The sequence below is a fragment of the Corythoichthys intestinalis genome, chromosome 13, assembly GCF_030265065.1.
Source record: "Corythoichthys intestinalis isolate RoL2023-P3 chromosome 13, ASM3026506v1, whole genome shotgun sequence".
NCBI classification, from domain to species: Eukaryota; Metazoa; Chordata; class Actinopteri; order Syngnathiformes; family Syngnathidae; genus Corythoichthys; species Corythoichthys intestinalis.
Genome location: NC_080407.1, coordinates 3,605,454 through 3,633,349, shown reverse-complemented (window position 1 = coordinate 3,633,349; position 27,896 = coordinate 3,605,454). Strand labels below are relative to the sequence as shown.

General features: G+C 41.1%; 1 protein-coding gene and 1 long non-coding RNA gene across 3 annotated transcripts in view; one reads left to right on the top strand and one right to left on the bottom strand.

Moving 5' to 3' along the window:
• LOC130927969 (uncharacterized) overlaps positions 1-27,896 on the top strand; it is an 88,923-nt gene that overhangs the window by 24,877 nt on the left and 36,150 nt on the right. The gene's annotated exons all lie outside the window — the stretch shown is intronic.
• chrm2a (cholinergic receptor, muscarinic 2a) overlaps positions 1-27,896 on the bottom strand; it is an 85,943-nt gene that overhangs the window by 24,885 nt on the left and 33,162 nt on the right. For both annotated transcript variants that reach the window (XM_057854120.1, XM_057854121.1), the window contains exons 2-3: positions 26,248-26,370; positions 25,770-25,818 (exon numbers count right to left, since the gene is read on the bottom strand). The gene's annotated coding sequence lies outside the window, so the exon portion shown is untranslated. The remainder of the gene's footprint in view (positions 1-25,769; positions 25,819-26,247; positions 26,371-27,896) is intronic.

Here is a 27,896-nt window from a genome sequence, read left to right as displayed (position 1 = left end):
GATGTTTGTGAATCGTTCTCGAATCTTCCACGGCCGAATCGCTCAAGGATGTAATGAGGGTTGGGCATGTTGTACCGTGGTTCTAAGTGTTGGATTGTGCGTCTTTACTCACGAGAGATAATGGCTCGTCATCCAGAATGAATTCTTCGGCAATGACTCTTGTTATTCCCTGGGACTGTCGAGTGCCAGTTTGTCACGCATAGCAAAAGTTTCTGCCATTGTTAGTTGCGTAGGACCTTTCTTTTTGTCTTCGGTTTTCTGAACATACTTCTTTTATTGTTTCTGGTGGTATTTCGCTAAATGCTTGATTAGGTTGGTTGTATTAAAACTTCTTACAGCTTTACCACCACGCTTGACTTTATTGTGGCATATGTTGCACTCTGCTTCTTCGTCTTTGTTGTCCTTTAAGGTGAAATGATCCCACACAGCGGACCTTTTTTCCAATAAAGTCTCTCGGTAAATTGGGAGACGGTAATGTGGTTTGTGCTGTAAAATGCGGACCGGATTTTAGGGAAACCGAAGCAAAAACTGGAATGGATTATGTAAATCGGTGCGCTGGAAAACCCGGACCGGACTTTAAAAAAAAAAAAAAAAAAAAAACTGGATCGGAAGTCTGGATCGGAATTTTTCCGTGTCGGCCGATCCGATATCGATGCGCATTTTTATGCCCATATCGGCGTTCAATCTGATCCAAATATCAGATCAGGACATCTCTAATACTGTATATATTTTTAATAAGATCTAAAAGTTTTTTGGAGTGAAAGCAGTGAATTAGTCGTTTTTTTTTTTATTTTTTATTTTTTTTATTCTAGTTACTTCTGAGATGCAATTGTTGTTGTTTTCAACAATGTACATCGAAAATAAAGACATCGATTGACTGAAAATGGTTCAATATTAGATGAAATGTCTTGTTTTCTCAATATTTATAATTGCTCTTCACCTAAAAATACGTTTTATCCGATTACTCGATTAATCGATAGAATTTTCAGTCGATTACTCGATTACTAAAATATTCGATAGTTGCAGCCCTTGAACCGAGTGATTCGAGCGTATCTGTGCAACAGGAGGATCAGCTTGTAGAGATCGCAAATGACGGCGACCTTAAACGTACATTTGAAACAACAACTCAACCGAGGTTCTGGATTAAAGTCATTCCGGAATATCCTGACATCGCTACGAGAGCATTGAAAACCATGCTACAATTTCCAACATCGTATCTTTGTGAAGCGGGCTTCTTACTTAATGCTTAACGACAAGGCGAAATCGTTAATGGTGAGAGAGCGGTGTGGAGTTGTTGTCTGCAGCTAACATGGCAGGATGTATCTGAGGAGAACTTTTCTACATGTTCTTCCATGATCAAACGTAAGTTAATAGTCCTTTCTTTAGGGTTAGGGTTTAAGTTTACTGTGTTTACTTTGGAATCGCTGCATTTGCGGGCATGTTTAACGTGACGCGCATGCGCAGAACCGCATCTTTGCAATTTTTGATGGGTTGCAAAATTTGTCAGAACACTGGTCTGTGAAAAAAAGACCCAAATAACACCGGTCCGTGGTGCAAAAAAGCTTGGGGACCCCTGCTCTAAAATGAACAGAAATTGACCTGTAAATGGCCTGAAAATCAGAAAGAGTGACTGTGAATGCTCTAGTTTCGAATGAATGAACGTTCGTTTGACCCTCCCAGTCTAAATGACTTGGACGTCGAGCGCCATCAATGGCAACCATAGAGTTATCTAAGACACTATTATAGTTGAGGATTTTGATAGCAACTTGTTGGTTCCTTTTTTTAAAAAATTTTTTATAACATTGACACCTTTTTAAAACGACATCTCGATTCTTGGCAGGAGCATATTGATAACCTTTTGGGATTCAAAGTATTCTGATATATCATCATTTCGATATTTTGTCACACCCCAAATTTGTAGTTTTGCGTTCATGTGTAATCATTCCGAAAAACAAATTTGTCCTTAAATGTACAGTATTGGACATTCCTTAATATCCCTCTTGGGAAAATCGATCCACTGGAATGATTTTCTTGGCTTGAATGAAGGAAGCTCTAGTCAATAACAGCTGATTTTTCCATGACGACAGTTAAGTAATCCGCACTTGGCCAGTTGATTGCGGCTTCCTAATTTTTTAATTCTTGAGGCTTTTCTGCTGCGTCTGAGTGAGTTTCCACCTTCTTAATGGCGTTTCCCAGCGAGGGCTACTCGAATCAAGGCCGCCCGCCATTGATCCGACCTCGCTTGCATCTCGGCGACCCAGATCCATCATGCCGCGTGGCCTCGCATGTAATGATGATGCGGCGGCCGGCGACTACTCGCTATCGACGTGTAACAAGTGCCACGCGCCTGTGATGTATCTCTTCATATTCCTCGCTTCCACTGAACTAATTTGCTGCAATGCGGGTGACTCTTAAGGATTCCTTTCCTCCAAAAAAGACGGATATTCCACGTAAATAGTTAACGCAAACTGTAAAATTGCTGTAATAAAACTTAAGTTCTTAGCACACTTGTTACTAGTGATGCTATCAAACATAATTGCCAAGAAGGAAGATGACTTGTAGTCATGAGTCGAAACAAAGTATCAAAATCGGAAACTGAGCGTCATGAGTCGAAACAAAGCGTCAACAGTCCGAATCTTTTGGAAGATTACAAATCAAATGTGCACACACGAGACTAGCGCTAGTAAACCAAGTGCCGAAAATCACGTACAGTGGGGTAAATAAGTGTTTAGTCAACCACGAATTGTGCAAGTTCTCCCACTTGAAAATATTAGAGAGGCCTGTAATTGTCACCATGGGTAAACCTCAACCATGAGAGACAGAATGTGGGGAGAAAAAAAAAAACAGAAAATCACATTGTTTGATTTTTAAAGAATTTATTTGCAAATCATGGTGGAAAATAAGTATTTGGTCTTTACCAAAAGTTCATCTCAGTACTTTATTACCCTTTGTTGACAATAAAGAAGGCCAAACGTTTTCTGTAACTCTTCACAAGCTTTTCACACACTGTTGCTGGTATTTTGGCCCATTCCTCCATGCAGATCTCCTCTAGAGCAGTGATGTTTTGGGGCTGTCGTTGGGCAACACACATTTTCAACTCCCTCCTCACCCCGTGGCGTCAAAATGATAACAAGAACTGGGAGCAAAAATCCCAGAACCCCAAACGGGGGGACCACGTGAATGACCTACAGAGAGGTGGGAGCACAGTAACAAAGGCTACTATCGCAAATCCTGCACTGCCAGACGTGTCCCCCTGCTGAAGAAAGTACACGTCCAGGCGCGTCTGCGGTCCGCTAGAGAGCATTTGGATGATCCAGAAGAGGACTGGGAGAATGTGTTATGGTCAGATGAAACCAAAATAGAACTTTTTGGTAGAAACACAGGTTCTCTTGTTTGGAGGAAAAAGAATACTAAATTGCACCATACCCACTGTGAAGCATGGGAGTGGAAACATCATGCTATGGGGCTTTTTTTCTGCAAAGGGACCAGGACGACTGATCTGTGTAAAGGAACGAATGAATGGGGCCATGTATCGAGAGATTTTGAGTGAAAATCTCCTTCCATCAGCAAGGGCATTGAAGATGAGACTAGGCTGGGTCTTTCAGCATGACAATGATCCCAAACACACAGGCAGGGCAACAAAGGAGTGGCTTCGTAAGAAGCATTTCAAGGTCCTGGAGTGGCCAAGCCAGTCTCTAGGTCTCAGCCCCACAGAAAATTTGCGGAGGGAGTTGAAAGTCCGTGTTGCCCAACGATAGCTCCAAAACATCACTGCTCTAGAGTAGACCTGCATGGAGGAATGGGCCAAAATACCAGCGACAGTGTGTGAAAAGCTTGTGAAGAGTGACAGAAAATGTTTGGCCTCCGTTATTGCCAACAAAGGGTACATAACAAAGTATTGAAATGAACTTTTGGTATTGACCAAATACTAATTTTCCACCATGATTTGCAAATAAATTATTTAAAAATCAAACAATATGATTTTCTGTTTTTTTTCCACATTCTGTGTCTCGTGGTTGAGGTTTCACCATGTTGACAATTACAGGCCTCTCTAATATTTTCAAGTGGGAGAACTTGCACAATTAGTGGTTGACTAAATACTTATTTGCCCCACTGTGTGCACGTTTATTAATGATAAACCAAGTGCAGCAACCTTGGAAAATAATTGTTCGGTCAATGAGTGCCACTTTTTTTCCATCATTCAGTTTGAAAATGTACATGAGAACGCAAATTAAAATCATCGTAGGATGGGAGTTTTCGGAGCGACTCCACGGTGTCATGTAATATGTCGACTGACACAAGCGTGTGCCATTATCTGAAGCTTTCACTCCCGCTCTCATTTCTGTCTCTGTCGTCGTCGTAGTCGTGGGCTCACGCCATTAATTCTCATCACACGTCACAGATGTTGACATTTCATTTACTCCGCTCCGCCGGGAATCACCTCAAATCAATTGAAGGCAGCTGGGAGACATGTTAAATCTTCCTAACAGGCATGCCTGTGGGCTAAAAGGAAAGTGAGCATTGTGTGTCCTGTTGAGATAAATTCCAAATGACGAGGATATGGACGGAAGCGTATGTAGCCTTCCCGTCATGAAAATGTAAACGAGCCGCTGGATTATTCGGCCGAGTGTGTCCGACATTTTTAGCGCGCTATCGACAGCTTGTACGCGTTGTTCTCATTGTTCATCTCCTCTATTGATGACGTAAAATGCTCAAACCGCAATTCATCATGGAGAACACGTCATATGTATTCCGGCTAAATGTTTTATTGGCTCTCAGGTCAACTATTGACTATTAGAAATGTTGGACACCTCAAGCCATTATGGTTGTGATAAAACCTCAGAAAAGATTGAAATTATCTGGTAAACAGTTCATGGTGTACCCCACCTTCCGACAAGTCATCTGAGATAGGATCCAATGTATCAGAGACCCTAGTGAGGCAAAGCAGTACAGAGAATGGATGGTTGGATGATAAATTTTGAGGACTGTAATCCCTCAAGGGCGCAATGGGATTGGAATCGTATGAAAACTACTATCCACCCACCAACATTGGATTCATTTTTGCCATATAATTTAAAAAAGGAATGTCTGTTCCTCGACTTCCCCCCTTTGGTTTGGACATCAGACAATAGGACAATGTTCAGATCAATGTAGTCCATCCAAGACTCGATCAAATAGGATCAAGCTACCAACTGGGAGATATACAGGGTGTTCCAAAATGTTTGACCCCATTTCGTAGGCCAATAATTTTGACAATTTTCATTGGAACGACCTCAAATTTTCACAGCTTGTGGAGAAACGTTTGGCATTTCTATCTTTTCAGGTTAAGAAATTTTGTTCACTTCAAAAGAAAAGGCGTGTTAGTATGCTCGGACTCAGTCACCGAAGACAGTGCAGCGTGCCTTCTTCACAAGTTTTGCAAAGACGGCACAAACTACATCGAATACCGCCTCGACGTGTGCAGAGTCACAGGTGGCGCTCATATTGAACGTTTTTAAAAATCTGTCATAGAACAAATACTCTCACCGGCCACTTTATTAGGTACACCATGCTAGTAACGGGCTGGACCCCCTTTTGCCTTCAGAACTGCCTCAATTCTTCGTGGCAGAGATTCAACAAGGTGCTGGAAGCATTCCTCAGAGAGTTTGGTCCATATTGACAGGATGGCATCACACAGTTGATGCAGATTTTTCGGCTGCACATCCATGATGCGAATCTCCCGTTCCACCACATCCCAAAGATGCTCTATTGGATTGAGATCTGGTGACTGTGGAGGCCATTCGAGTCCAGTGAACTCATTGTCATGTTCAAGAAACCAGTCTGAGATGATTCCAGCTTTACGACATGGCGCATTATCCTGCTGAAAGTAGCCATCAGAAGTTGGGTACATTGTGGTCATAAAGGGATGGACATGGTCAGCAACAATACTCAGGTAGGCTGTGGCATTCCAATGATGCTCAATTGGTACCAAGGGCCCCAAAGAGTGCCAAGAAAATATTCCCCATGCCATTACACCACCTTCACCAGCCTGAACCGTTGACACATGGCAGGATGGATCCATGCTTTCATGTTGTTGACGCCAAATTCTGACCCTACCATCCGAATGTCGCAGCAGAAATCGAGACTCATCAGACCAGGCAACGTTTTTCCAATCTTCTATTGTCAGATTTCGAGGAGTTTGTGCAAATTGTAGCCTCAGTTTCCTGTTCTTAGCTGAAAGGAGTGGCACTCGGCGTGGTCTTCTGCTGCTGTAGCCCATCTGCCTCAAAGTTCGACGTAATAATAATAATAATAATACATTTATTTCTAGTGCGCTTTTCAAAACACACAAAGACGCTTCACAAGAGACATGGAATCACAGTACGATAAAAAGGGATTAAAAGGATAAAAAATTAAAAGCACAATAAAAAGAAGTAAAAATATAACAGAGCTAGGGGTTATGGTGGGTAAGAAAGAGTGAACAGGTGTGTTTTCAGTCTAGATTTGAAAAGTGTTAGGGTAGATATGCTGCGAAGATCAGGGGGTAGGGAGTTCCAGAGCTGGGGGGCGCAATGACTAAAAGCTCTGGAACCCAAGGTGGAGAGGCGGACACGGGGGACGGAGAGGGGAAGAATAGTGGTAGAGCAAAGTGAACGTGTTGGATTGTTTAGACAGAGAAGATCGCAAAGGTAGGGAGGGGCCAGGGCATGGAGTATTTTGAAGGTGATGATGAGGATCTTGTAGTTGATTCTTTGTTTGACGGGAAGCCAGTGAAGTTTACGGAGTCACTGTTGCCTTTCTATCAGCTCGAACCAGTCTGGCCAGTCGCCTCTGACCTCTGGCATCAACAAGGCATTTCCGCCCACAGAACCGCCGCTCACTGGATATTTCTTTCTTTTCGGACCATTCTCTATAAACCCTAGATAGGGTTGTGCGTGAAAATCCCAGTAGATCAGCAGTTTCTGAAATACTCAGACCAGCCCTTCTGGCACCAACAACCATGACACGTTCAAAGTCACTCAAATCACCTTTCTTCCCCATACTGATGCTCAGTTTGAACTGCAGGAGATTGTCTTAAACCATGTCTACATGCCTAAATGCACTGAGTTGCCGCCATGTGATTGGTTGATTAGAAACTAAGTGTTGAGTGTGAAGAGCAGTTGGACAGGTGTACCTAATAAAGTGGCCGGTGAGTGTATTTGTACTTGTAACATAAAATGTATTTAGTTTCATTAAGATCCTTCGAGTAGTTTCTGAGATATGGGCATTTTTTATTTTTATTTTATTTTTTTTTCAATTAAACTGTTGGCCTTTAATCACCAGGACCTCCATGCCTTTGGGTAGAGCGTCAGATAAAACCCCCCTACACATTTCAAGGACTGAAATTTAAACAATCTATTTCCGCTAACTGGCAGCCTTTTGCGAAATTATGTCTAATTTTAGCTCGAAACAGGATCCAAATAAGATTTCCTAACGGGGGACACAGAAGATTATTAACGTCAAAATCGAAATCTGTCTGTTCTGTACGTCCGAAATGAGCCTTATCTCCACGGAAGGTGGCCCATCCATCAGCGATTCCTCGCGGCTTATCACCCTGCTCGAGTCCAGTCGCGCAATAATGATGTCAGGCATTCATCAAGCGCTGACACCTCACATTCAAGACCAAGACGCGTGCCCTTTTCCGCCGCCGCCAATCTAACCCTTGTATCTTCATGCATCTCACAGCAGCAGTTGCGTCCCATGGTCCCAGCTGACAGTTCTTCTGTAGTTAGAATTTACAGTGTGATACTCATGCACCCAATCGACAGCCACACAGTAGAGTGTCGTTATAAATTGAACATCTCGGACATTCGCCGCTCGGATGTCTCTCCGGACTGGCGGCATTGATATATTGCCGCGGAAGCTGCACGCCAGGAAGATGGCGCCGTGTGGGTCTCTTTTATTTTTTTGAACTCCTGTGGCGCATCATAAAATCCTTTCGGAGGACTTTGCCTTTTTCAGATGGATGAGCATGTGGCTACCAAAGTGCGGGAAGCCAGCTGTGACGCTGGAACGCAACCCATCATTCCCTCTTGTATTGTCAGACAGGACATGTTTTTTTCTTTTTGGGCTCAACTCAATTTCCCTGGACGGAAAAACAGCATATGAAATGTGCACAGGCTTTATAAAAAATTTCAGACTCAAGACTGAGGAAGAAAGCAGTGGCGCCTCCAGAAATTTTTCATAGGGGTGGCCAGATGGGGCCACTTAAAATCTTGGGGTGGCCAAAACTAAAAGCCATCATTTCAGGTTTTCATTTTATTATTGCAGTAAAAAGGTCAGGGGAAAACTATCAGAAAGACTTAAGGACACTGCTACTGATATACTTTGGTGTATTGTGTAATATTTGCTGTTACTAATGATTTAAAGTGCATAGTCCATAACTGTCCAGTCAACATTTTGAGTTCCACAACAATTCTGTTTTATTGTGTTATGTATATTAGGCATAAGGTGTACATTTAACTAGGGCTGTCAAACGATTAAAATTTTTAATCTAGTTAATCACAGCTTCAAAATAAATTAATCGTAATTAATCGCAATTAGTCGCAATTCAAACCATCTCTAAAATATGCCATATTTTTCTGTAAATTATTGTTGGAATGGAAAAATAAGACAAGACGGATATATACATTCAACATACTGTACATAAGTACTGTATTTGTTTATTATAACAATAAAGCCACGGGATGGCATTAACATTATTAACATTCTTTTTGTGAGAGGGATCCACAGATAGAAAGACTTGTAATTCTTAAAGGATAAATGTGAGTTTGTATATTGTTACTAAATATTGCCATCTAGTCTATTTGTTGAGCTTTCAGTAAATGATACTGTAGCGACTTAACTGTTCTGCCCAAATGCATGATGGGAAGTGGTGCAACCATGACTGTGTGTGGTGGATGCAAGTGCTATATATTCTCTGCCTTGGGTACACTACAGGGTATTGAGAAAAAGATCAACTCCTGTCATTCTTCCCCATGTCGCTTCCCACAATATTTATAGTTGCTGTGGGAGAGATGACAAAGCTTTTGCCAATTAAAAACATGGCCCCAATGAACGCTTGTATCTACTCCACTCACTTAACACTGCCTCTTATCTCTGTATATAAGTAAAACGACGCTATTGTAGGCTGTTTGCGACAATGTGTGAATGAGTCGTACCGCGAATGTGTTAGTTGCGATAAATATTTTCACGTGAATAATTTTTAAAAATTAATTACCGCCCGTTAACGCGATAAATTTGACAGCCCTTCATTTAACAAAACAAAATAAATGCATTCATTTGGGATGAAATGCATAACTGATGCTACAAAAATCTAACGATATACTGGCAAGCGGGGTGGCCAACCAATTTATAGGGGTGGCCGTGGCCACCCCTGCCCACCCCCTGGTGGCGCCACTGGAAGAAGGAGAGAATGGTCACAAAGTCCATTTGAACTGAGAGGGCTAGCACTGAATCAACATGTTTTAGTTGATGTTAATTACAACAGAAGGAAGGTTGTTGATCTGGTGACATGCCAAAGTTCCAGAGTGATCAATGTAAAACTGGCTCTTTTTTATTGCGGATCTGGCAGAACAATCGTGAAACAATGAAAAGCCATTTGCACGGAAAATCAAACACCAAAAAAACGTCAGTCGGCTTTCACTTTGCGACGCTCACCTCTCAGCGGTGCATAGCTGCCATCTTGAGTTGGCGGCAAGTCACCCATAAAATTACATTTTTCATGTTGCCCACACAGCGAGTGGCTCCAACACATATGCAAATTGTAAGTGTCCGTCGGCGAATCCTTTTTGCCTTCACCACGGAAGATTATAGCCAGCGCGGCTGCGGCTTTTAGGGCTCTAATGATGATAGCGTTGATGAATGGTAATGATGCGAGAGAGCGGACCCATCATGTTCGCTCGCCAGGCCTTCGCCGCCACCCTTTATAGCGCCACGGACCCGCACAATGCCCCCGTAATTCACACTATAGCACCGCTAATGTTCCTTCTTGTACTGCAACCCTGCAATGCAATTACGTTAGCAAGCCACATTAGCTTCTTTGTTAGGATTCAGGAAGCTTCAGGCTCATTTTCCCTGGGCAGATAATTGCTGTTTTTGTACCAATGGATAATTACAAATTGAATGGATCTACAGCAACTGCCATGGCGAGTCAAATATTGTGTGGAATATTATACCAGAAATAGAGTTGAGAAAAGGTAAAAGTGCTTAAAATTTTGATTCTAATACAGTGGGGCAAATAAGTATTTAGTCAACCACGAATTGTGCAAGTTCTCCCACTTGAAAATATTAGGGGCCGTTTACATGGTGACTCTCCGAGAAGACGAAAAATTTCCAAATGTGCATTTACATGGTTTCGTTTCCATTCGAACAATGTCGCAATTCCGCACGAAAACGATGTAGTATTCAAGCCAAGCCCTAGGGGGCAGTGCAGATTTACAAGGCGACAGCGAATGATGCACTTTGACCCCACGGGGCTCCTCAGCCCGGAAGAAAACATGCCCGCCCATTCGAAGCAATGGCATTTTCCTTTTGCTCCAAAAGGCACAAAAATGGAAACATTCATATATGTACACAATACAGACACAGGATTCAGAATTTTTCGTCTTCGCCGACACCATATGCACGCAAGGCAATTCCGCTACTCAGTCATTGTGTCTTTGTGTCGCAGAGTCGCCATGTAAACTGCCCCTGAGAGAGGCCTGTAATTGTCAACATGGCTAAACCTCAACCATGAGTGACAGAATACGGAAAAAAACTCAGAAAATCACATTGTTTGATTTTTAAAGAATTTATTTGCAAATCATGGTGGAAAACAAGTATTTGGTCAACACCAAAAGTTCATCTCAATACTTTGTTATGTACCCTTTGTTGGCAATAACGGAAGCCAAACGTTTTCTGTAACTCTTCACAAGCTTTTCACACAATGTTGCTGGTACTTTGGCCCATTCCTCCATGCAGATCTCCTCTAGAGCAGTGATGTTTTGGGGCTGTCGTTGGGCAACACGGACTTTCAACTCCCTCCGCAGATTTTCTATTGGGTTGAGATCTGGAGACTGGCTAGGCCACTCCAGGACCTTGAAATGCTTCTTACGAAGCCACTCCTTTGTTGCCCTGGCTGTGTGTTTGGGATCATTGTCATGGTGAAAGACCCAGTCACGTCTCATCTTCAATGCCCTTGCTGATGGAAGGAGATTTTCACTCAAAATCTCTCGATACATGGCCCCATTCATTCTTTCCTTTACACAGATCAGTCGTCCTGGTCCCTTTGCAGAAAAACAGCCCCAAAGCATTATGTGTCCACCCCCATGCTTCACAGTGGGTATGGTGTTCTTCGGATGCAATTAAGTATTCTTTCTCGTCCAAACGTGAGAACCTGTGTGACTATTAAAAAGTTCTATTTTAGTTTCATCTGATCATAACACATTCTCCCAGTCCTCTTCTGGATCATCCAAATGATATGTAGCGAACCGCAGGTGGGCCTGGACGGGTACAGGCTTCAGCAGGGGGACACGTCTGGCAGTGCAGGATTTGAGTCCCTGGTGGCGCATTTTGTTAGTGATAGTAGCCTTTGTTACTGTGATCCCAGTTCTCTGTTGGCCATTCACTAGGTCCCCCTGTGTGGTTCTAGGATTTTTGCTCACCGTTCTTGTTATCATTTTGACACCACGGGGTGAGATCTTGCATGAAGCCCAGGATTGAGAGAGATTATCAGTCTTGTCTTCCATTTTCTAATAATTGCTACCACAGTTGATTTCTTTACACCAAGCGTTTTACGTATTGCAGATTCAGTCTTCCTTGCCAGGTGCAAGTCTACAATTTTGTCTCTGGTGTCCTTCGACAGCTCTTTGGTCTTGGCCATAGTGGAGTTTGGCGTGTGAGTGACTGCGTTGTGGACAGGTGTTTTTTATACCGATGATGAGTTAAAACAGGTGCCATTAGTACAGGTAAGGAGTGGAGCCTCGTTAGACCTCGTTAGAAGAAGTTAGACCTCCTTGACAGCCAGAAATCTTGCTTGTTTATAGATGACCAAATACTAATTTTCCACTCTAATTTGGAAATAGTCCTTAAAAATCAAACAATGTGATTTTTTTTTTTTTTTTTCACATTCTGTCTCTCATGGTTGAGTTTTACCCATGTTGACAATTACAGGCCTCTCTAATCTTTTCAAGTAGGAGAACTTGCACAATTGGTGGTTAACTAAATACTTATTTGCCCCACTGTATATAACATTTTAAAATACTTCTAATGAAAAGATTTCTAAATGCAATTAAAGAAAAAATGTGTCAAATGTAAAAAAAATAGTAAGAAATGAAATTATTCATTAAAAGTAATTCATGTAAATGTAAAAATGAGTCAATCCATTACTTAAGAATTTAGACTTTGTTGTTGGTCTTTCTTTATGTTATACATCTGCTGACTAACAGCTACTTTTGATGAACAGTCAGAGCCAGACAGTTGGCAGGCGTACCCTGACCTCCTTTTAAACCTGCTCCAGGATAAATACTATGCGTGTTTCACGGTTGTTTTGCAGCACGGGCACGCCAAATATCAATAGAATCGAATCTGAACTTTTACACAACAAAATTGCATTCATCAGCGAGTCCCAATAAAGCGCTGCGGGGCTCCCGCGTCTTTCCCCGCATCTTCATACGACCGCCCAATCTATACGACATGCATAATTCATGCTTGCGATAGCGCCGCCATAAATAGATTTATCATCACGCACTAAACGAACGCCGGAGTGTGAATAAATGTTGAAGGGACACCATCCATCTCCCGGCCGACACACAAGTGGCTTCCGCGGTCTCAATGAATAATGCAGACAGAGTGAATGAGTGAGACAAAGCCTCGGTGCGTCACATGTTGCTATCAAAGAGATATTTGGAGGTGCCGACACTCCTGGCGGGCAACTCGCTAGGCCTGATCAATGGCCTGCTTCCATTAATTACTGTTTACTTTACCTCATTATTCTGCTGAAAGCCAAGAAGGACACAGCTGTAATTGGCGGTTGCCAAGACTGCACCACCTGTTGTGACGCCAAGGGCGTAGGTCAAGAGCGTCCCTCTCTAATTGTCTGACGCCTGATCCGAAGATGGACACCAGGGTGGCTGTACTTCATATGTTGACATTTTACGGTTAATTAACGGTCACAGGTGCCTAATCCGCCCCAGCGAGATCCGCCGATGATTAAAATATATAATAGTGTGGGAGAATTTCACAGGCGCCGTGCTCAGCATGCATGTATGCACATAAATCTGCTTCCTGCGTCGCCTGCATTCTTATGAGGAGATATAAATGAAGGCAACAAATAGAACAGTACAGCTACAAAGTTGCAATTACTAGCAATCACGGCTTGTCCCTCGGTTTCCATGACAATTAAGGTTGTTTGAGACTAGCGAAAGCCTAGTGTGAAGGGTTCAGTGGCAACCCATTTATTGTCATACCTGTCAACCCGAGGCCGTTGGCAATCTTACAAATAGTGACGTATGCCCTTACAAATTGGTAACGAATCTTACAACTAGAGATGTAGAGATCACGTCATTTTCAAAGTATTGGAATCGGCAAAAAAATATCGGCCATGCCTTTTTTTAATATATATATATGTATTTTTAATTAAATCGTTTTCTAATTGTATTTAACGTTACAGACATAATATGTTAAACTCATCCAGAGTCTTTAGTTTAGGCTTAAGGTAGGGTTATCAAATTTATCCCGATAGCGGCGTTAATTTAAAAAAAAATGTATCACGTTAAAATATTTAATGCGCTGCAAAATGAGTAGAGTGAATTTTGGCAGCCTTTGGAGCCTTTTTTTTAATTGGCTAAAGCCTTACAATTCCTCTCCCTACGATTAGAAATATCATGGGAAGCAATGTGGGGAAGCAAGGTAGGAATTGATCTTTGTCTTAACACCTTAAAGTGCTTGTGACACGAAAAAGCATGTTTATTTCATAATACACACGGTATTTTATGCTCCTGAATGATATGGACCGCTTGGATGTGTGTGGAAGCGATCGCTATATTTATTTAGTTTTTTTAATCCCGCGCCAGGAAAATGAGTGACTTCCGGCTTCGGTCTTGCATTGAGGAGGAGGGCGCTGTGACGTGTACGGTAGAAGACGTCCTCTTCACGCTACAGTGTACTGTTGTGTATGAGGACGAAGGATTCAGCTGATTTTGCGGATTAATACTTTTATTTTTTGCATCACGCCAGCCAAACGGCTGCAGAAAAATCATTCTGTATGCGGGAGAGGCGTATGTGCCTTTTTGGAGTTTCAAAAGGTTCCCATTCACCGTGGATATTTACTGTGGGACCATTGGACTTACAAGGAAGTGAGTAAACATCTTGTTTTGTATTATGTCAAATACGAATACAGTGATTACAAAGTAAACACTATAAAATTACTTTAAATAAAGGACTACTTACGTTTGATCATTGATAGGCATGTAAAAAGCTCTCCTCATGCTCGTTAGCTGTTAGCACGTTAGCTACACAACAATTCCAGCCACCCTCCTCCAGGGAGCGAACTGTAAATTGCTCTCCGCCGGGCGGTTTGCCGATCCGCAAAGAAACTCAACAACCGGGTCGTCATGTCAAATAATCCAGGCTAGTTATGTGTGATTTTCCACTTCGAAGACTTTGAAACATCCCTCGGTTCGGGTTAGCATGTCGGCTAGCTGTCACTCCTTCTGGTCTGTTTACATTCTCCGAAGCCGGGGAAGGGAAATGAGATATGTCCGATTTAGGTGTCATAAAATATCGTTCGGCAGGTGTGACAGTAAAGGTAAAGTCGACTGTTTTGACCATTATGGAGTAATTTTGACATGTCGTCTTGAATAAATGGATTTTTATTATTTTATATTCCATTTAGCACAAGTTATTTGTCATGACCATGATATTTATTTAGCAATTGGGGAAAGTACTTGGGTAAAAACAATATCCTGTAAAAATATTGAAGTAAAGAGACAGAAACAATGACATTTTGCCGCTCTCTTCGTCGCGTTTTCCTCATTGTGAATAGTTCCCCCTCGACGGGCTGACCGGTCCTTCTCAAGCCATTTATATAGCTATTGGGGAAAATACTTGGATAAAAAGAATATCCTGTAAAAATATTGGGAGTAGAGAGACAAACAATGACATTTTGCAGCTCTCTTCGTCTCGTTTTCCTCGTTCTGAACAATTCCCCCTCAATGGGCTGAATAGTAAAACCGATGAGCCTAGTCTACCGCTGACGTCATCCACCTGTTGGGGACGCTAAAGCCCTATAATTGTAGGCGTGGCTAACCGGCAGATTAAAAGACTAATTTCTCGTCATCTGCGCTTTGCTAAATTGTTGTATATAGTCGAATCGTCTCAAAATATGATTCTAATTCACATAATAATGCCATTTAAGACTTTTTTTCTGGTGTCGTATGCTCTTTAAGTTATTTCCCAACGTAGAGAATATATACCAATTGGTAGCACTACGCACAGTCATGGTTCCACTTCCCATCATGCATTTGGGTTGAATGGCTGCAGTATGATTTACTGAAAGGGACAGGGATTGTAAGGCTTTAGCCAATTTAAAAAAGGCTCCAAAGGCTTACAAATGTTTCTCTACTCGTTTTACGCTGCCATTTAGCTCTCTATGTAGGTAAGACGGCTCCATTACAGATTGAGCGCGACAATGCGTGAGTGGGTCGTGCAGCGCATGCATTAATTGTGTTAAATATTTTAACGTGATTCTTTTTTTTTTTTTTTTTTTTAATTACCGCCGTTATTGGGATAAATTTGATAACCCTACCTTAAGCCTAAACTAAAGACTCTGGATGAGTGTAACGTGTCTGTAACGTTAAATACAATTAGAAAACGATTTAATTTAAAAAAATATATATATATATTAAAAAAAGGCATGTCCGATATTTTTTTGCCGATTACGATACTTTGAAAATGAAGTGATCGGACCCGATCGATCGGCATATCTCTATTTTGTACATTAGTTCCAAAATTATTCAAAAATCCTCTCAGGCTAAACCAAACTACTATTTCAGTATCAAGTTAACATATAAAAGTAAACAAATATACAAAAATTACAGTAAATTAAAAAAAAAAACTCCAGTCCCCATTCTGTATCATCTGCTTTAAACTACATAAATTCATTTAATGTTGTGAATGAACTGTTACAGTTGTTAAAATTGCTCCCGTTATTCCATAATTTCCCCTTCTGTCTACTTTCGACATGTGAAAGTTTTACAACTGTTTTGAAAATAGATTCAAGTCAAGATTTTGCCGATTTAGGAGTTTTTAGATAAAAAAAGTTAATTAGGTTCGCTTGGAAGGTTCACAACAGCCTACTAGGAGGTCTTCTGCTTTAAGATGGCGGCTGTTTACTAACGCATCTAGTTTTCAATACTTCAATGTAGTTAACGCAGTCGAGTCTGTCGTTTTGCATCTAGTTCTATATACATATGATATCTATTATCTCCAGTAAAACGACGTTGACGTAGTTTGTAGCGGCTGTCAGCAGCAGTCAGGTATTCTTGTGTTTTTTTATCCAGCGGCATGAGTTGAGCATTGGCATTACCCGGGTCTATGACAAGCATGATGTTTACTTTCGGAACGCGATGCGGTCAGTTTCTCATTGCGTCCCGACGACCGCGCTGTGTATTCGTTCAGAATTTGGATATTTGTGAATCATTTTCGAATCTTCCACGGCCGAATCGCTCAAGGATATAATGACGGCTGGGCATGTTGTACCGTGGTTCTAAGTGCTGGATGGTGCATCTTTACTCACGAGAGATAATGGCTCGCCACCCAAAATGAATTCTTCGGAAATGACTCTTGTTATTCCCTGGGCTTTGGGACTGTCGAGTGCCAGTTTGTCACGCATAGCAAAAGTTTCTGCCAGTGTTAGTTGCGTAGGACCTTTCTTTTTGTCTTCGGTTTTCTTAACATACTCCTCATATTGTTTGAGGTGGTATTTCGCTAAATGCATGATTAGGTTGGTTGGTAAAAGTTCTTTTTAAAGTTTTAAAACTATTTCATCATTTAAATATAGATTCAAGACAAGATTCTGCCGATTTAGGAGTATTTTAGATAAAAAGTTAATTAGGTTCGCTACAACAGAGCCTTCTAGAGAGGTCTACTGCTTTAATATGGCGGCTGTTTACTTATGCCGGAAAGTCTGTTATTTCGCATCTCTGTTCAATAATACATATTCTAACACCGACGTCGTGTCATTTTGCATCTAGTTCTACATATATATGATATCTACTGTTGCCGTATGTTTGTAGCAACTAGCAACTGGGTGTTGTTTGTAGCGGCTGTCAGCCGCAGTCAGGTATGATTGTTTTTTTATGTACAACAATGAAAAAGAAATGCATTGGTGCTTGGAACTATAGTGAATATGCTTGGCGCTTTTCACTTGCTGACAGCGTTTACGTCAGGTTACGTGGCTCCTCCCATTTTGCGCTTGACGTGTACCGCTCTTCACACTGGGCTGAAGCTAGTGGGAAAAGGCCTTTAGGCATGGAGAGAATTTGTGCAAAAATGGTGTCGTGGGTATTGCCTTCGATTTGATTAGCCAATAAAGTAAAGCGGCAAAGTTGAGGTTAGATTGATACAATATTCTTACTGAAACTAGGGTTTTTCATATATGATTTGTAATAAATTTGCCAGAGGACACATTGAGGACGCATACAGTCGCTCAAAACTGGCTGTGCAGCGCTCGGAGGGAAGCAGGAACACGCGCACCACGTTGGACACAGGCCATCGATTTATGACAACACAATTACTGTATCTTGTTGCCCGCTTATTCAAGTTGTCTATGTCAAACACACAAAAGCACACACTTTCCATTTTCTCTTTATCTTAACATTTTCCATCTCGAGGCGCGTAGGATTCATGCACTCTCGGTGAGTGTATCTTGATTAGCCCTCGCCTGTGCAATTTCCTGCCAGATTATTGTGATGGATTCACAAAAATATCAATCAGACGGAGACGGACGCTTGAAAGTGGCTTTCATTAGCGGTCAAACACTTTCTGTTCTTGTCGCACACTCAAGGGCAATGTCTGTTTGTGAAGTGCATGTTAGCTTTCTGTCTCAGTGGTGACGGGAATTGAAAGTTTGTTTCGATGCACTATCAGTAACATCATGTAAAGAAACAAAATCACGTTGCTTCAGAACACTGTCATGTAGACAAATAACCACAATTCAACCAAAAAACACTCTCATATAAACAAATTACATCGATTTAAAAAGCCTGCTGTAAGACAACTAGCCGAGACAGCATCATTTTACAATGTTATCCCCACAGTCATGAAAAAAAAACATCGAATCAAAACACTGTCGCGTAAACTAGCTACAGTGGGGCAAATAAGTATTTAGTCAACCACTAATTGTCCAAGTTCTCCCACTTGAAAATATTAGCGAGGCCCGTAGTTGTCAACATGGCTAAACCTCAACCATGAGAGACCGAATGCAGAGGAAAAAAAAAAAAAAACAGAAAATCACATTGTTTGATTTTTAAAGAATTTATTTGCAAATCATGGTGGAAAATAAGTATTTAGTCAATACCAAAAGTTCATCTCAATACTTTGTTATGTACCCTTTGTTGGCAACAACAGAGGCCAAACGTTTTCTGGAACTCTTCACGAGCTTTTCACACGCCGTTGCTGGTATTTTGGCCCATTCCTCCATGCAGATCTCCTCTAGAGCAGTGATGTTTTGGGGCTGTCGTTGGGCAACACAGACTTTCAACTCCCTCCACAGATTTTCTATGGGGTTGAGATCTGGAGACTGGCTAGGCCACTCCAGGACCTTTGTTGCCTTGGCTGTGTGTTTGGGATCATTGTCATGCTGAAAGACCCAGCACGTCTCATCTTCAATGCCTTTGCTGATGGAAGGAGATTTTCACTCAAAATCTCTCGATACATGGCCCCATTCATTCTTTCCTTTACACAGATCAGTCGTCCTGGTTCCTTTGCAGAAAAAAAGCCCTTAAGCACGATATTTCCACCCCCGTGCTTCACAGTGGGTATGGTGTTCTTCGGATGCAATTCAGTATTCTTTCTCCTCCAAACACGAGAACCTGTGTTTCGACCAAAAAGTTCTATTTTGGTTTCATCTGACCATAACACATTCTCCCAGTCCTCTTCTGGATCATCCAAATGCTCTCTAGCGAACCACAGACGGGCCTGGACGTGTACTGGCTTCAGCAGGGGGACACGTCTGGCAGTGCAGGATTTGAGTCCCTTGCGGCGCATTGTGTAACTGATAGTAGCCTTTGTTACTGTGGTCCCAGCTCTCTGTAGGTTATTCACTAGGTCCCCCCGTGTGGTTCTGGGATTTTTGCTCACCGTTTTTGTCATCATTTTGACGCCACAGGGTGAGATCTTGCATGGAGCCCCAGATCGAGGGAGATTATCAGTGGTCTTGTATGTCTTCCATTTTCTAATAATTGCTCACAGAGTTGATTTCTTTACACCAAGCGTTTTACCTATTGCAGATTCAGTCTTCCCAGCCTGGTGTAGTTCTACAATTTTGTCTCTGGTGTCCTTCGACAGCTCTTTGGCCTTGGCCACTGTGGAGTTCGGCGTGTGACTGACTGAGGTTGTGGACAGGTGTCTTTTATACCGATAATGAGTTAAAACAGGTGCCATTAATACAGGTAACGAGTGGAGCCTCGTTAGAAGAAGTTAGACCTCTTTGAAAGCCAGAAATCTTGCTTGTTTGTAGGTGACCAAATACTTATTTTCCACCATGATTTGCAAATAAATTCTTTAAAAATCAAACAACGTGATTTTTAGTTTTTTTTTTTCCCCACATTCTGTCTATCATGGTTGAGGTATACCCATGTTGGCAGTTACAGGCCTCTCTCTTATCTTTTCAAGTAGGAGAACTTGCACAATTGGTTGTTGACTAAATACTTATTTTCTTCGACATATTTACGTAAAATAAATGCTAATGCTGGATAAAAGCTGGATGTAAAACAGCCTCAATTCTTGGTAAAAAGCGTGATGTTAGCATTTATTTTACGTAAATATGTCGAAGCACAATGCTACAGAGCTTCTCCGGTGACAATTCTTGTAAATAAATGTTTAAATCCCCAAATTTTTTATAGATTTGGATGTAAAACAGTCTCGATTCTTGGTTAAAAGCAAAAAAAAAAAAAAAAAAGTGCAGTTAGCATTTATTTTACGGAAACATGTCAAATAATATATATATATATACTAGTCTATCACCAAATCGGTGTTGTCCTTGTAATGTACTATATATGCTCGTCTGTCAATGTTGAGGAGAACTTGCACAATTGGTGGTTGACTAAATACTTATTTGTCTCACTGTATTTGTTGTCACAGATCAAAATGGCCTGACCTAAACACACGAGAACAAAATAATATTACGTAAACAATTCGAAACGCTGTCAGGTTAACGGTTACGTCGGTTTATAATCCGTGACGGTTACACGCAAGTGCTAGTTTCTTGATGTCGTCCTCCCGCTAAAGACGGATCGTCCTCCCCCGCGTGGCGCTGAAAAATAGCCGACTTATTTTGGCCTGCCGTGATTGATGGCCACTGGCGGAAATCAATCAGTTGCACTCGGCGGGCGCGCACTCTGTCTGTTGGTGGTGATAGGGATAACATGTCAGAGTGGACCTTCTCCATCTTGTCACTTTAAGCTCAATCAATAGTGCTTCCCCCACCGAGCGTACTTCTTCTACTCCGCACGTCGCAATCGATAACCCGGTGACCGGCGGAGCTTCGGAGCACAAAGCCAGGTGGCATCAAACACTCAGTGTATACACAGGAAGGCATTGTATTTTTCATGAAAACACCTCACAAAATTGCAAGGACAAAGTTACAGGTGGCACTAAAACGCCACTTGAATAGAACAGAAAGACCATTTTAGCGAGTCAGAAACTCCCGTAGAAGCGATTTCCAGAAAATATCATGACTTCAGGATCTGAAAAACATTTCACTGCATTATTCTATTGGTTTTCCATGACGGGTTTTCTTAAAATGAGCTTTTTGCTGCATCTTTAAAATACATACCGCGACGTTGTTGCTCACCGTCAGTCATAAGAGTGGGAACCTCTTGGTACCTCACGATACGATACGATTTGCGATACAAAGCTCACGATAACGATGATCTGACGATACAACGATTATCGATACATTGGTGAAATCATTCTGGGATATTTTACAAACAACTAATAAACAGAAAAACAAGCTTCTGCTGTGAATTGGAATGAGTTTATCCTTAGTAGGCGTCCAATCCATTTGAACTGGGAGGGTGGCAGCGAATGAACATTCGTTCATTCGCTGCCATCCCTCCCACTTCAAACGGATTGATCGTCTATGGCCGGTAGTGGCAGCCAATGCCAGGCAATGAGGTAATTTTGGGCCGTTTAAGGTCATTTACCTGTTCATTTTCAGTTACATCCTGTTGATTTTGGGGTATTTTATGGGTCTCTTCCTGTTTATTTTGAGTTACAGAACAGGAAATGACCTGGGAATCACCCAAATGAATAGGCAGTGACTCAAACTCAACAGAAAATGTCCTGTAAATGCCCTAAAATGAACAGCAAGTGACCTGTAAATGCCCTGAAAATCGGACAGAATGTGTGTGAATCCTCTGGTTTCGAATGAACGAACGTTCCCAGTCTAAATGGATTGGGTGTCGAGCACAGTCAGTGCAGCCTTAGCGTTAACTGAGACACTATCATACCTGTCAAGTTGTACGGTTTCGGCGTAATTTGTACAAGTGAGCACTGATTTTTAAATGTGTACGCCGTACGTTCAAGATCTGTACGCTTTTCGAGCATTCGTTTTTTTTTTTTTTCCTCCGTTCGGATTTTGTCACCGGTTTGGCAACGAGACAATGTGCGTTACTATGTTGGTTGGATGTAAGCCTGTCACAATATGCAATAATTCCATTTATCGCGCGATGAATGAAAACGAAGGCAGTAATTTTCCCGCTGCGTTTTATTGTCTCGCGTGCACGTGCGGCAGACGTGCTGTTAAAAGTTCGGATTCCTCGTTACCAACTGCACAAAATGCATCTTCGTTCCACGTCCGGCAAAAACTAGCGCCAGAGCCAATCGTTCCCATTATATCCTATTGTTCAACGTATACCGGCCGCATCAGTGCTCCGGAGTGACTGTGGACCATCTACGGCGCGCCGGTATTGTTGTTGACGTGTGGGCGCTCCCGTCAGGAGTGACATTTCACCCGGGGCGGCTATTTTTCGACACAACGCCGGATATTTACAACGAAGTCCGCCAAAACATTGTTACCGACTTGCCTGCTACGAACAACCTTGCTTTGACAACGAATAGCTGAATGAAATTAAGAGCGCTGTGCTTCAAACTCGTCCTGTTTATGAAAGTCGATTGTCATATGCTGGTGTTGTGTAGTAATGAGCAGACGTGTCTTCAGCGGCGTTTGCTAACTTTTTTAATGCGCGCACACACTACATATCATGAAATGGCAGTCTAGATGTGCTACGTTCCATGCCATTGGCTACGTGAGCCCAGAGTGATTATGGGACACGTAGTCCATATACTACATCGATGAATTCTAAACTGTCATGACTAAATGGAAGTTAAGAAGGCCAAATCAATCCATACCAGTGACTATAGATAATATTGCAAATATTGTTAATTCAGTACGTGACAGATGGATTCGGACCACAAATAGTATGTCTTGCTCATGTAATAAACCTAGCTGCTAAGAGAGCTGTAGCAATCAACAGTGTGCCCCGTCTCACTTTACAAACAGTAAAGATTGTTCTCAGCACTTTTATACAAAAAATTTTTACATCAGTAAGAAGTAACCACATACAGTGCTGCTCAAAAGTTTGTGAACCCCCTCAACATTTTGGAATTTTCTATTATTTCAACCTGATTTCCTAATCAATCAATTCAGTAGTTTTTTTTTTTTTTTTTTAACAGTTGTGTTGTCGAGACTAAATTAAAAAGAGTTTTCATCAACTGATGTAGGTGCAAAATTGAACTGTTTGGTCACAACCAAAACCGCCATGTCTGGCGAAAAGTCAACACTGCATACCACCAAAAGAACCTTCTCCCAACAGTGAAGCATGGAGGTGGGAATGTCAAGATCTGGGCTTGCTTTTCATCCTCAGGACCTGGACAACTCCACATAGTCCAGGGAATCATGAATTCTGAGGAATATTGTCAAATCCTAGAACATAACCTGACGCCATCTGTTTTGAAGTTAAAGCTTGGCAGAAGGTGGATCATGCAACATGATAATGATCCAAAGCATTCCAGCAATACAACCAAGGAATGGCTGAAAAAGAAGAAGATTCGTGTTCTGGACTGGCCCAGTCAAAGTCCTGACCTAAATCCCATTGAAATGCTGTGGCGGGACCTGAAGCGAGCAGTTCATGCCAGACGCCCATCAAACCTCTCTCAACTGACTGCGTTCTGCAAGGAAGAATGGGCAAAAATCCCCCAAAGTAGATGTGAGAGGCTGTTTAGTCACTACAGAAACCGTTTGGTTGAGGTAATCTCTGCAAAAGGAGGCGCAATATCCTATTAACTGAAGGGGTTCACATACTTTTGCACACATGATATCTGAGTTTTTCTTAAATCAACCACTTTTGTTAAATAAAGAATGACAATATAACTATTTCTTTTGTTTCAGTCCATTATTTGGAATGTCAGTATTGTGGATTTGGGTATAACTTAACATTTAATAAGGTTATTTTAGTTTTTTTTACAAAAAATCTGACCATCGCTGTGGGGTTCACAAACTTTCGAGCAGCACTGTAAATATTATGCACTAAAATGCATGTTTATATGATGGCAATTTAATTTTTGCTTGTTAGCAAAAAACAAAACAAATCAAAAACAACAAAACAAAAAATATAATTGTTTTTTTTTTTACAGAGCATTAAATGTATTGAATCGGATCGAAAATCGTGTCCCCCGTATCAAAAATTGTACTGAACCGTGATTTAACTGTATCGTTGCATCCCTATGGAACACCATTGCAGAAGCTATGACGGGAAAAGTTTTCATTTGCCTAAATGCTTAAGTTATTAAGTGCAATTTTTTTTTTTTTTTTAAACACATTTTATTTATTCTGTGTTTCTGTGCGGTATCAATATTGTTGTTTTTTTACTTAAGAGGCATGGTCTATTGTTTTTAATTGTGATTTCTTAAAAACTATTTTTTAATTTAAAAGTAAATATTTATCGCGTTTAAATGGGTGTACTTGATCTATTAATATATACTGTATTTTCACTGTTATTGTAAGTTGGTTAAAAAAAATTGGGGGGGCGCAATAATATCGCATATCGCAATAATTTATGAGAATAATTATCGCACACTAAAATTTGTTACCGCGACAGGCCTAGTTGGATGACGCGACAAAAGTCAGAGACACAGAAGAGTGTTGTGACGCTGTAGCAAACGCAATGCTAGGCGGCTCCAATATTTCCTGGCTGTAGCCGACAGCCAACAATGTACACCTAGATATCAAATGCTTATAGAACTACATGCAAAATGACAGACGGCGGCATTAATAAACAGCCGCCATTTTGAAGCAGTAGACTTCTCAGAAAGGCTCTTTTGTACTGAACCTTCCTAGCGAACTTAAGTACCTTTTTATCTAAAATGCTCCTAAATCGGCAAAATCTTGACTTGAATCTATCTTTAAATGATGAAACGGTTTTAAAACTTTAACAAAGTAGACAGAATGGAACTAATGGAAAAACGGTAGCAATTTTAACAACAGTCAGGTATGCACTATTATAGTGGACAATTTTGGTAGCATCTTGTTGGTTCATTTTATTATTTTTTTAGACATTGACACCTTTTCAAAACGATATCTCTATTCTTGGCAGGAGCATATCGAGAACCTTTTGGGATACAAAGTATCACGATGTATCACCATTTCGATATTTTGTCACACCCCTAGTCAGTCACCAGACATGCAAATACTTGATGACCGGTTTCTTATCTAATGTTGAGCCTTTCGCGTGATAACAAACATACAATTGTTCAGTTATACAAGCAAGCCTGTGGCCACAGTGTCTTTTAAATGAGTGCGCCCTAAAAAATTCAGGAAGCACATATCTGCACGCCTGCAGGGAGGAGATGCGCATCTTAACGATGGCATTAATTGCCTGGAGGATGTCGCTCACTCATGCATATTTGACACTTTTAGCCGCGCGCTCGCACCGCGTCCCCCAGCTAATGGATGCCGTGTGGCGCCGCGCTGCATACGGATCAGCCTCCCCTCCCGCCCCTGCGTCGCCTCACCGTAATGGCAAATGAGAGCCCTCGACGCCGGTGTCGGGGCATCGAACAACGGGCCACAAATGTGTGCAATGGCGCCTGATAACAAGGTGACAAGTGGACCCTGAGTGCGGGCAGATTGGACTCCGCGTCCTCTTGTGGACGCCATGACACCCATTCATGTCAAATGGGATGCGTTCAATGACATTTAAAACACTTTCAACGCCAAACAAAGGAGCAAAGGGGCAAGGACACTCAACACAATGAGGGCAAATACGTTGACCGTATTTGGTCGTTTTTGATGTGAAGTAACTCCTTCATCCCTAACGAAAAAAAATTCTGTTCATTTCAGTGCGTTGAGTAACAAATCCGATTGGCACGGGAGCGGTGACATAGATTCGCTTCATTTAATGACCGACTTCAAGCAAACTTTGCAGAATTTACATCACCTAGCAAATATTTTTGTGCGTAAGCAAAGAGCCCCACTTTGCATTCTTTACCTGAGACGATCTCTTTCCTCTCAGCGATTAACCTCTCGCTCCTGCGGCTCTATAAAAAGAAAGAAAAGAAAAACGTTTAACTCTCGTCGAGAGCCTCAAGGTCTTTACAAGCCAGACGTGCGCGCTGTAATAATAATACAGTGAGAAGAAGACGAGAGACTACATCAAGCAGGAGAAAGACAAAGTATGGATGGAGAATTCATTTGTACTAATGGATGCTACCTACTAGGCTGAGTGCACTGCTGCATTATGTAAATGGAACATTAAAGTAGATTTAACAAGGCCTAAATAATTGCTTTAAACAATTCCTGAAACATTACTTAACTCATTGGCTGACATTGACAATGACGGACGTCCAATCCATTTTGACCGGGAGGGCCAGCAGCAATCATCCCAGTCAAAAGCGGGTTGAACGTCCATCTCCGTCAACTGCAACGAATGAGTTGAAGACTCAAGAGTGGCCCTCGTTTGGACTTACAGGTCCAGCAGGGCTGCTTCTGCATCCTGGAGGGAGTGTTCAAGCGGGACTTGAATTCAAGAGGGCCAATAGGGAAGCAGGGGGCGGGTCTTCCTCCAGCTTCACGGTGATTCACCATGGTTGCTGCGCCGGAAAAAATTTCGAAACGTTAGCATTAGGGCTGCAGCTATCGAATATTTTAGTAATCGAGTAATCGACTGAAAATTCTATCGATTAATCGAGTAATCGGATATAACATATATTTTTAGGTGAAGAGCAATTATAAATATACAGGAGAAAACAAGACACTTCATCTAATATTTTACCATTTTCAGTCAATCAATTTCTTTATTTTTGATGTACATTGTTGAAAAAGGCCAACAATTGCATCTCAGATGTAACTAGAATAAAAAAAAAAAGACATTCTCTGCTTTCACTCAAAAAACGTAAAAAAGAAAAAAAAAATATATATATATATATATATATATTAGGGCTGTCGAACGATTAAAATTTTTAATCGAGTTAATTACAGCTTAAAAATTAATTAATCGTAATTAATCCCAATTCAAACCATCTATAAAATATTTTTCTGTATATTATTGTTGGAAAGGAAAGATAAGACAAGACGGTTATATACATTCAACATCCGGTACATAAGTACTGTATTAACATTATTAACATTCTCTTAAAGCGATCCATGGATAGAAAAACTTGTAGTTCTTAAAATATAAATGTTAGTACAAGGTATAGAAATTTTATAATAAAACCCCTCTTAATGTTTTCGTTTTATTAAAATTTGTAAAAATTTCAATCAAAAAAGAAGCTCGCCATTCTTGATGTCATTAATTACACCATGCTCAGTCATGGTACTAACCCATAAAATCAGTTGGACCCAAGCGCCAGCAGAGGGTGCCAAACACCAAAAAACAAGTAACAAGCGGACATTACACTGTACTATCATTTTAATCTGTTTGAGCGGGGCATGTGCGTTAATTGTGACAAATATTTTAACGTGATTAATCAAAAAAATTAATTACCGCCCGTTAACGCGATTTTTTTGACAGCCCTAATATATATATATATAAATATATATATATATATATATATATATATATATATATATATGGCGGGAAACACAGACAAGACTGAAAAAGCAGTTTCTACTCTTGCACCCTTTAAAAGAAACTGCTGTATTTTAAGCCAAAAGAACTGTTGTGTTTGATAGAAAAATATGTCTATATGCTGCCATTGCAGATTCATGGCGCACTAAGCCTCTGAACGATTTTAAATTTGTCCGTTTTACCCTGAAAACCCCCGTTTACAGACGTCACGCAACAGTTTTTGTTTCAACCTACCCATAAAAAGGTAAGTAATTATATTTGTTATTCAAAATGTCTGTCATTTTTAGCTTAGAATCATTCATTGACGTCTAAATTTTAGTTTAAAAAAAAAAAAAAAACTTAAAAAAATTATTCACTTCCATATTTTAAACGAATTACGTCACAATGAAAAATTTGCCGTCTGTAAAAAAGTCACACCTATCTACCTCATAATTATCAATTAATTTTGTTTTTTTGTTTTTTGGTACCGTCACATTTTCCCCGATATGTTAGATCACAGGTGTCAAACCGATTCCAGAAAGGGCCAAGTGGTTGCAGGTTTGCTTTCCA